Source organism: Sciurus carolinensis, chromosome 1 (assembly GCF_902686445.1).
Source record: "Sciurus carolinensis chromosome 1, mSciCar1.2, whole genome shotgun sequence".
In the NCBI taxonomy this organism is placed as follows: Eukaryota; Metazoa; Chordata; class Mammalia; order Rodentia; family Sciuridae; genus Sciurus; species Sciurus carolinensis.
In genome coordinates this window covers 106,397,988-106,408,775 of record NC_062213.1, presented here as the reverse complement: position 1 = coordinate 106,408,775, position 10,788 = coordinate 106,397,988, and positions in this window count along the sequence as shown.

The following is a 10,788-nucleotide window of genomic DNA, read 5'->3' as shown; positions in this document are numbered from 1 at the left end:
CAGTCATTTCTTAGACTGTGTCCTGGTTCTCTCCACTCTTCTCTGCCCCTGGTTCTTCCTCTCTCTGACTTCTCCTTGTCTCTTGAGTCTCCTCCTTGCTTTGATCATCCTGGCTGATGCCATGTACCCATCCTGGCCCTTTCTCCAGAGAGAACCAGTTAGCTACCCTGCCAATTCTCAAATTACAAATTAATTTTTTCCTGCCACACACCGCAGTGAGAAGTTATTTGCTCAGAGAGTCCCAGTTCTTTTTAGCACCAGCCAAAGGCAAGTGATCACAGAAACGGAAGCAAGGGGCCATGTCTGTGCCTGCAATAACTTGCTGTATATCCTCTCTGATGCTTTCTGAAGAAACATGGAAGTTCTTTCTATGCTCCATCTCCTTTGGGTTACCTAGAAGATTGCTCTATTCACCAAGTGTAACAACCTAAAGTATAATTTCCTAGAATATAACTGGCAGACATTCCTTTTCCCTCCACTTCACTCCTACCCCAAGAACTAGCATTCCATAGAACCCACTGAAGGGATGGATCTTGGGGCCAACTCTATCTACCTTTCCAGAAATCCTGTGATTGCCATTAAGGTTTAAATTTTCTATCAAACAAATCAAGGTAACACCATGTGCACACTGCCAGATGGATATTGACCAACCAGTTATTGATGTCAAGATGATTTAAAGTTCTCTTTGAATCTTCACAATTGCAAATTATCCGCCCCATGGCCTAAAGTGCACGTTGGAACTTCATAGACTCATCGTTGGCCTATGGGATAAAATCTAAATTCTAGAGAACAGCATACAGAGCTTTCAAGAGTGATTCCATCCTGCTCTTTCAGCCTCATCTCTCTCCTGAGTCCTGAGGTCACCTTGGACCCTGTCCAAGCTTCTTTCGGTTATCCACTACTCCATGTTTCCTGGGTCTCCATGCCTTTGCGAATGCCTCTTCCTGAGACTCCCTCTTGCATGGGTAAGAGGCTTAAACGTCCCTCCCTGTAAAAGGCCTTCTGTGCCTTCATAGGCAGAGTTGAGAGCTTTCTTTACCTCATGCTACCATATTTTTCACATTCACATGTATTCATGATTTATTAATTGTTTAGTACATAATAAGAATGTAATGCATGTGTGTTAAAAAATGAACAATAAGAATAAAGGGTGCTACTGCTGGCCTATAAATTTGTAGCTGGTGTTCAATAATCCTGGAATGAAAGGAAATAGACTTCGGGCTGCATGGTTACCAGTCAATATTTCTTTCCAATAAGGAAAAACAAGGAACAAATGAAAAATATTGCTTAATGATGTGATCCTTAAGGAGTAAGTGAAAGTATTCAGAGGTAGATGGCAGGGAGGTGACTGGTGTCTGTCTCCTGGTGGAGAAATTTGTTTTTCACCTACTTCAAATCTTCTCCATAACCTGCAGTTTCTCCCTCTCTTCTTCCCCAAGCCTTTGAGTATGCTCAAACATTTCCTGTTAAGCAAGGAAATGAAACCATAGTCTCATTCACCTGTGAAGGATGATCCTGAAGTTCATGATGGAATCACTGCTCTCTCAGGTTCATGATGTGCACACAGGTATTTTGATTTCCTCAAGGTGTTTGACTGCATAGTCTATGAAATCATTGAAGGCAGGATGAAAAAGGTAGATTAAGAATTATGTTTCTCTTGTTTCAATTTTGTTGATTTTAGTTCTAATTTTAATTATTTCCTGTCTTCTACTATTTTTGGTGTTGATCTGTTCTTGTTTTGCTAAAGCTTTGAGATATAATGTTAGGCCATTTTGTTGTTGAGCTTTAATGTTTGAGCTCAATGCAATGAACTTTCCTCTTAGTTCTGCTTTCAGAGTGTCCCAGAGATTTTGATATGTTGTGTCATTGTTCTTGTTTACCTCTAAGAATTTTTTTATTTCCCCCTGATGTCTTCTGTTCACTGCATCATTCAAGAGCATATTATTTAGTCTCCAGGTGTAGGAGTAGTTTTTGTTTTTTATTTTATCATTGATTCCTAATTGCATTTCATTATGATCTGATAGAATACAAGGTAGTAACTCTATTTTTTTGTATTCACTAATGACTTCTTTGTGGCATAGCATATGGTCTATTTTGGAGAAGGATTCATGAGCTGCTGAGAAGAAAGCATATTCACTCAATGATGGATGAAATACTCTGTATATGTCCATTAAGTCTATATCATTGATTGTATTATTTAGTTCTATAGTTTCTTTCTTTAGTTTTTGTTTGGAGGATCTATCCAGTGGTGAGAGCAGTGTGTTAAAGTCACCCACTATTATTGTGTTTTGGTTTATTTGATTCTTAAAGAAGACATACAGGTGATTAATAAATATATGAAAAAGTGTTCAACATCTCTGGTAATTAGAGAAATGCAAATTAAAATAACTCTAATTTTCATCTTACTCCAATTAGAATGGCTATTATCAAAAACACAACAATAATAGACGTAGGCATGGATGTGGGGAAAAAGGTACACTCATACATTGCTGGTGGAGTTGAAAATTGGTGCAGCCACTCTGGAAAGCAGTGTGGAGAATCCTCAGAAAACTTGGAATGGACCCACCTTTTGACCCAGTTATCCCACTCCTTGGTTTATACCCAAAGGACTTAAAATTAGCATACTATAGTAATGCAGTCACATCAATGTTTGTAGCAGCTCAATTCACAATAGCTAGATTGTGGAACCAACCTAGATGCCCTTCAACAGATGAATGGATAAAGAAACTGTGGTATATATGCACAATGGAACATTATTCATCCATAAAGAAGAATAGTCTTATGGTATTTGCAAATAAATGGATGGAATGGGAGAATATCATGCTAAGTGAAATAAGCCAATCCCAAAAAAACCAAAGGCTGAATGTTTTCCCTGATAAGTGGATGGTGAAATATAATGGGGGAGGTGGGATGGTTGGATGAGAGAAGAATGGAGGAACTTTAGATTATGTAGAGGGAAATGAGAGGGAGGGGGTTATGAAAAATTGTGGAATGAGACAGACATCATTACCCCATGTACATGTATGATTACACAAATGGTATGAATCTACATCATGTACAACCACAGCAATGAAATGATGTACCCAATTTGTGTACCATGAATCAAAATGCAGTCTTTAAAAAAAACACACACACACATCACAAAAGACATTCATATAGCCAACAAATACATGCATAGTGTTCAATATCATTAATTTTTTTTTAACAAGTAAACAGTTTGGAAAAAAAAAAAAGAATTATGTGACAGTCAGGCTCTGAGAACATTGGCCATGGATCAGAATCACTCTGGAGGCAAGCCAAGTCACTGTCTTCTGCAACGTTGTCTCCCTTCAAACTTCCTCCCTACAGTCTGTCCTGCCCATTCCAGCCTCCTTGCAGCTTCTAGTACTGTCTGGGCCACACTCTCCACCAGGTCTTTTGCAGAACACCATCCTCTTTGCTGTGAAACTCCCTCACTTCCATCCTTACGTGATTGATTGCACTCATCAGTCACTCACATATCACTTGCTACTCCCCAACTAAGTCAAAGCCCTGTATTGTGGTGATTAGGACCCTAGGAACTTCTATTTGTAGCAATTACTATGGGTATGATTTTATTTATGATTTTGTAGGTTATTTTTCTTTTTCACTAGACTGTAAGTTCCAGGTCTGATTTTGTTCACCACTGTCTTCCTAGCTCCAACTCCACCCTTGGTTTGGATGAACGAAGGAATGAATAAGAAATCTAAAGTTCAACTTCAGCAAATGAAAAGTCTGACAGTCTATGAGAAACTTCCTGGGACAAAGCTGACAGGGGAAGGCAAACAAACAAGGCAAGGGACTTAGTGTTTGGACAAAATGAATTTGCATTGACTTCCGGGGGCCAAGGTCACGTACATTGGTGTTTCTCATAGTAGCTCCAGGTTGGCCTGATTCTACCTAATCTTATAATTCTCTGATATTTGAGAGGACCAATCAATGTGTTGAATAAACAAATCAAAATTCAGAAAGGACACATGACCAGTGATCATTCAAGTTATTGAACATCACTTATCAGTCCCAGGCTCTAACCTCTAGGGGGAGCCCAAGGACTCCCCCTCCTCTGACAACATGACCAGGACAGAAGCAGAAGAGCTCTCAGTGGGAGGAAAATGCAATCAAAATGGTGCCAGACTGAGCAAACACTCCTTTACTCACTCCTTGTTTTGCACAGTTTGCTTTTGTCCCTTCGCTTTTTCTGTTCTTTTCGTCTCTGATGAACTCGTTGTCAGAGGGGCTTGTTCAAATGAGTTCATGAAGGTCCCACAGATGTGCTCTGCTCCAGGGTTGCCATGGTAGGGGTTGGTGGCTAATGCTATAATTAGTAGTAAAGATGAGCTCTTGCCTGGAATGTTCTTGGTGTCTTTGTTCCTTACACTCGCATCGTGGAGGAGGTAGTTGGTAGAAGACAGGAACACATCAGTGGGCCAGGCACTGTGCTATACTCTGGAATGTTATGATGAGTTATAGGTAGTTCCTGGCCTCAGAGTCCTCAAGTCTCACCGTTAGTAAGCCAGACGTCTATGTTTAAGCTAAATAATCACTGGCAAAATGCAAGATAGAGGAGTCCTGGTTTAATAATAGTAAGAAAACAAAAACAAAAAAAATTCAAGGGGTTATAATTTACCATAAGCTCAAAATGAAAATCTAGTGTGATGTGGCAACTGAAAAAGTTCATGTAATTTTAGGATCCATTAATAGAAATAAACTCTTTGGATCAAAGGAGTTAATAGTTCCATTATAATTAGGGGCTGGTCAGTCCACATCTAAAGTATTGTGTTTCCTCTGGACACCACATTTTAAGAGCAACGTGGACAAAATTAGAGTGTGTCCAGAGAGAGTTGACCAGGATGGTAAAGGGTCTGGAAACCCCACAATGCAGGGATGATTGAAGGACCTGGGAAAGTGGAGCCTGGGAAATGAGAGACCTAGATGGGAGACATAATATCTGTTTTCGAACATATGTCATAGAGGAAAGGGCATGGCCCGCTCCTCGTGCTGTTCCAGAGAACACATCCTAGACACAGTAGTTGAGTGGATGGGTAGACATATTGAGAAAGATCTTTAGTTCAAAATGAGGAGGAACTTTCTAAATCCAGGCTGTCCAGCAGTGGACTGGGAGGTCTCTTTTCTCGGCATTTCCCTTTCTTATCTCCTGTTTTGCCTCTTCTTCTCAGGGTAAGAACTAATTTATATATTTATAGGTTCTTTTTTTTTTTCCTTCCCTGATAATCTCACATCTCTGAACTTTCTTAGTCACCCTGCTAACATGAAGCCATGGAATTTACTTCAATGTGAGTGAAAGGTAAGATTGACAACTAAGACTAGGCAGAACACTTTACAGAGGTTGTTTGTTGAATTCTTAATGCAAAAGATCCTCCCATTTGACAGACAAAGAAACAAAGCATGGGTAACTTGCTCACGATCATGTGGTTATTAAGTGGGGAACCTAAGATTTGATTTCAGAAATTGTTTCCATACCCTGTTCTCCTAATGTCTCTGCTATATTTGCCTCTCCCCCACTAAGATATACATTTGTTGAAAGCTAAACTACAACAAAAACAGGTGGATCAAGTAGTCTGGACCAATAGGAGCTAATGAAGCAGGGTTTGTTTCTGGTGAATAAAGGGTAGAAGCGTCAGGAAGAGATAGACATGCAGCAGCTGTGTGTATGGAGGGTGGTGGTGCTTAAGTGTCTTCCTGGACCTGGCACGACTTATCACCTGCCCTGTGCCCAGTGTCTTTGTTGAAAGCAAATAGCACTCAAATCCACCCCATAGTCCAGATGGTCTGCATGTGTCACCAGGGTGAGCCCCTCTTCAATCAGTGGCACAGCCGGGATTCTGCTATAAACATCATCTTTTTCTCACACTCTCCGGTCATCCCACTGGGGTCTGGGTATTCCATTTTAATCATGTCCTTATTGCTTTACATAGGACAAAGCCTTTTATAATGAATAAAACAACCGAAAAGCTTTTTCCTCTTAAAAACTTCTGTGACTCACCAAATACAAAACCACAACCCAATAAAGCCATGATTAAAGTCTATGCAGAATAAATCTCTCAATGAATAGAGTTTCGCTTTCTGTTACCACAAGTCATCCAAGCCCTTTGATGTATGTTGGGCCCTCTTGCTCATAGACCTCGATCCTATCATCACCCTCCCCAGCCATGAATCTTATGTCTGTAATTGCTCAGTGGAGAAGACTTGGCTTACAGGAGACAAAAGGAAGGCTTCCTGAAACACGTGGAGAAAAATCAGGAAAATGGCCCCAGTGAAAGGTAAGCCCAGAAGAAAATCAGCAGTAAGCCAGAGCTTTTCCAGCTGGAATTCTTGCCTGTGCTGATCCCAGAGGCTTTGGAATAAGTGAGCAAGGAAGATTTAGAGAGAGCTTTTCCTACATTTTAGTCTTCTGGCTTTTGCTTTGTGTAGAGTCACATTGTAAAGTTAAAAACAACAACAACAACAACACTTCAGTCTCTAAAGCAACGCTTTTCCAGAGAAAGTGATATTTGCCACCTGAAGTTGCAGACCTGTGGCACCAGATCTGTACATGTAAACTGAAGAGGTTCACTGACTGATCTGAGCATGTGACTTTGGGTACACACAGACAACATTTATTTTAATTTTATTGCTCTGAGCAACTATTAATTCAGCAAACTCACTGGCCATCTGGTCTGATAAACTTTAGACAGTTTGAATTCTTGGCAATGTTTTTTCCAGCAAAGCTCCTCTTAGGGCAATCATAAGCCTCGTTTTTATTGTGTTCGTGATCTTTTCCCGAAAATAGTGATATTTTTATGTAATGGATAAAAGAGAGATTGTGATTACAACAGTAACTGTTATGGACCCAGAATGGAGCCAACTACAGAGAGAAGGAACTGGTTATTTTTAAATGACATTCTTCAAATATGACAAACTGTAAATAAACTGTATATTGGCCTTTGAGGGTAAGAGCCCGAGGTGGAAACTCCACATATGGCCATCAGGAGGCCTGGAATGGGGCTTTCAAATGCTTCAAGTGACTCCTGACATGGTTTGGCTATGGAATTCAGCTACTTAAAGCTGAAGGAAGACAAACTTTTTGAGGCTGATGGAAGCTACTTGTTTTACGCCTTGAACTGTGTGACATTTTTCATTTTTACAGCCATTGCTGATGGCTGTATCAAGTGTTATATAAACTGTCCCGGGTGCAGTACAAACAACTCCTCTGGGAAGTTTCAGGACAGTCCAAATTGTCTGATGTGGAGGAGGTGACTTTTCATCCATCATATTGAGAAGAAGAAACTGAGGGTCAGATTTATTTTGTGTCAGGTCTCCACTGTGATGCTTTGTCTGTCACCATGCCTTTCTTTTTTTTTCTACAAGCAGAATGAAGTATATAGTACTGTGTGACAGGTACCTGTCTCTTCCTGCCTCACCTGACTTATACTCTCTCCCCTGCCTGCCTCCACCTGCAGCTTCCTTTTGGGATGAGTTCCTGCCCTCTCTGGACTTGGCTGTAGCCTCTATTACATTCTTCCTGGTATAATATTAGCCCTATGGGTCCTTTTCTGACCTTTTCCCATCAAAGAGGGAGAACAGAGCTGACCTTGTGGAACACAGAGGAGGAGCTTAAGGCAGAAGTTGGATTCCTAAAGGCTGGTGCTAGAGTCAGGGCTGCTTTACCCAAATCCAATTTAGGCTCTCAGGACCAAAGAGATGAGTCTTGTGGTTCTTAAGTGAGAACTGAGGACCAGACCATGGGGAGGCCATGTGTGGTCCAGGATCTTTGTGCTCAAAGTGTGGTCCTTGGAGAAGCACCATGGGCATCATTGAGGATTGTTAAAGATAAAGAACCTCAGTCACCCACCCCCACTTCCTGAACCAGACCCTCAAGTGATTCAGGTAGATAAAAATTTGAGAACCACTTCCTTTGAGAACCCAGAGCAGAGTTGGGTCAGGGTGAGTGTCAGAGCTGACTGGGGGTCAGGAACTCAGTTGGGATGAGACAGGAGTGAGAGAGGTCAGGAACAAAGTTGGAAGCCCAGGTGGGGATGTGTGGTGGGGACAGGTGATCATTGCCAACACCAGGGGTGCTTGAGGCTGCCTCCGTGGGCTGGGCCTGTGGCATATGGCTGTATCCAGACTGAATGCTAAAGTGCTCCATTGGCCCCCGGTGCAGTGCCTGGAGGACAAGGGCCTATCCTCCTCTTCTGTCTACTCTGGGCCTATCACAGAATCTTGCCTATTGTGGATGTGGGATGTGCAGTCTCTGCTGAACTGAATAGGACCCCCATCCTGCCCCCAGCCTCTGCCTTCAGTTACACAGCTTGGGAGGATTGTAGTGGAGAATTGTCACTGATGCATTTCCCTTAGGAATCTCCTGGTGAGATAATGTGAGATAATGATATTTTGGCATTATCTTCAGTGCAAAACAAAACAAAACACTGTGCTGGGTCAGAGAGGATTCAGCGTCATGTCCCTTGTGAGTCCAAGCAGTGCCCCAAAGGCCTCCTGGGTGCCTAACTGTCAACATTCCATTTACACCAAAAGGAAAATGAACCTGCTGGTTTACACTGTGAGCATCGAGAACTCGGTGCCCAGAGGCCATCCCCAGAGCCTTGCACTTGGGGGAACCGTGGTTGCCAACCTCTGCAGGACCTCAGGAGTGAGCCTGCGTGCAGCGGCCTTCTCCTGGCAAGAGTTAACACCAAGGTGCAGCTGCAGGAATGTGAAGGCTGGAGAGCCAGCTCAGGGGATTGCTATTGCAATCAGAGGACGGCCCGAGTCAGAGTTCCAAAGCCCTTTGAAGGGATGCCAGCTCAGACACATGTTTCCAATTATCATATGCAATCTCGAGACAGTGTGCAAGTTGCACTTTCATTATGTCAAAGTGAAAGGAATGGTGAGGGTGAGATAAAGGGGGAGAGGCCACCAAGCCAGAGATTGTGCTCAGGGTGGCACCAAATGTTAGCCAAGGCACTGAACTGAACTCCAACACAAGTCCTCCCCTGAGTTGGGGGTACATGGCACTTACTGAGAGTCTGTTTTCATTCTTATTTGGGGGGAATCGAGGAAACTCAGCTGATACCCCTGGAGGAGGCCCCATCTCCAAAAGATTTGACTGGTTCTTTGGTTTTTTGGTCTGAACACAGGCAAGATTTTGTGAGAATCACAGGGGACTTAAATAGTGTCTGTTGACACAATTTCAGGTTATTCAGGAATTTCCCCAAGATTTGTGTTTGAAGGAGAAGCTGGTTCTTTGGCCAGTTGTAGCTCAGAATGAGGTGAGAGAACAGAGAGACAGCTCTCTCTCTCCCCTAGGTCTGGACTAGGCTTTAGGTTGGATTTTACCTTGTTTCAAATTCTGGACTAAGTCCTGGCCTAGGCTAATAGTTTCACTCAGTTTCTTTTTTTTTAAATTAAAAAAAAAAATTTACAGACTGCATTTTGATTCATTGTATGTACACAAATGGGGTATAACTTTTTGTTTCTATGGTTGTGCACGATGTAGACATACCATTCGTGTAATCACACATGTACATAGGTAATAATGTCTGTCTCATTCCATCATCTTTCACACACCCACCCCTTCCTCCTTCTCATTTCCCTCTATGTAATCTAAAGTTCCTCCATTCTTCACTCAGTTTCTTTTTGCAAACACAGTTCAGAAGTTGTTTCCTTTAGGACGTCTTCTCTGGTTTGCTCTTCCTGATTGCTTTTTATCACTGTAGTCATCATTGGGAATGTTTATTTGACTGATTTGTGTGTTGTTCTATGTCTCCAAGTAAGTGTGTGGTGTGGGTGCGTGTGAGTGTAGAAGGTACACTTCCTGTGTGCTCTTAGTTCTCACAGGCTATTCACACACGAGAATGCACATACACAATATCCTTGTGTATGGATGTATATTTGAATATTATGCTTATATCTGTATATATGTGTATAGATAGCTGCATGTGTAATTACATTTTTCTGCGGGGGGGGGATACTGTGGATTGAACTCAGGGGCACTTGACCACTGACCCCCACATCCCGGTCCTATTTTGTATTTTATTTAGAGACAGGGTCTCACTGAGTTGCTTAGGGCCTCACTTTTGTTGAGGCTGGCTTTGAATTTGAGATCCTCCTGCCTCAGACTGCAGCTTCTGGGATTATAGGCATGCACCACTGAGCCAGTCTGGCTATTTGCATGTTCTCTGTACGATAGTTTAGGTGCGAAGCACTGGACTAAGTGCCATACAAGACAACAAAGTATATTCTATTTTCTTCCACATTTCGCATGTCAGAAAGATGAAGTGCAGAGAGATAAGTAACAGGTCAACATCTTTCAACCAAGCTAGTAGTGGGACCAGGCTCTGACCTGGCAATCTTAGCACCCTCTTCACCATGACCCCAACCTCTGACAGCAACTTGTGCCTCCCATGCTGTGGCCTCAACCATTACCCCACTTATTGCTAACACTAGGCAGGTCCAGGGGACCAGAGGCAAAGATGGAGAAAATTATGGGAATTAAATTCTGTCTTAGCTGCCTTGAGACACTGATTGAATGACTGGTGCAGTGTGACCGGTCTAGGAGCTGAAGGGTCCCAGGTATAACGAATCCTTGGGGAGCAGCCCTGGGTTGGAGGGTTCTCCTCAGGCTGCTGTTGTGGGATGTGCTGCCCAACTTACTTTTGGCCTTGGGTCTCTACAGCCAGCTCCACATGTCCAGGTGAAATTTGGGAAGGTCAGAGCTTTTAATTACAGACCCAAGTGAATTGCAGCAAAACACATCCCACGTGCTTGACA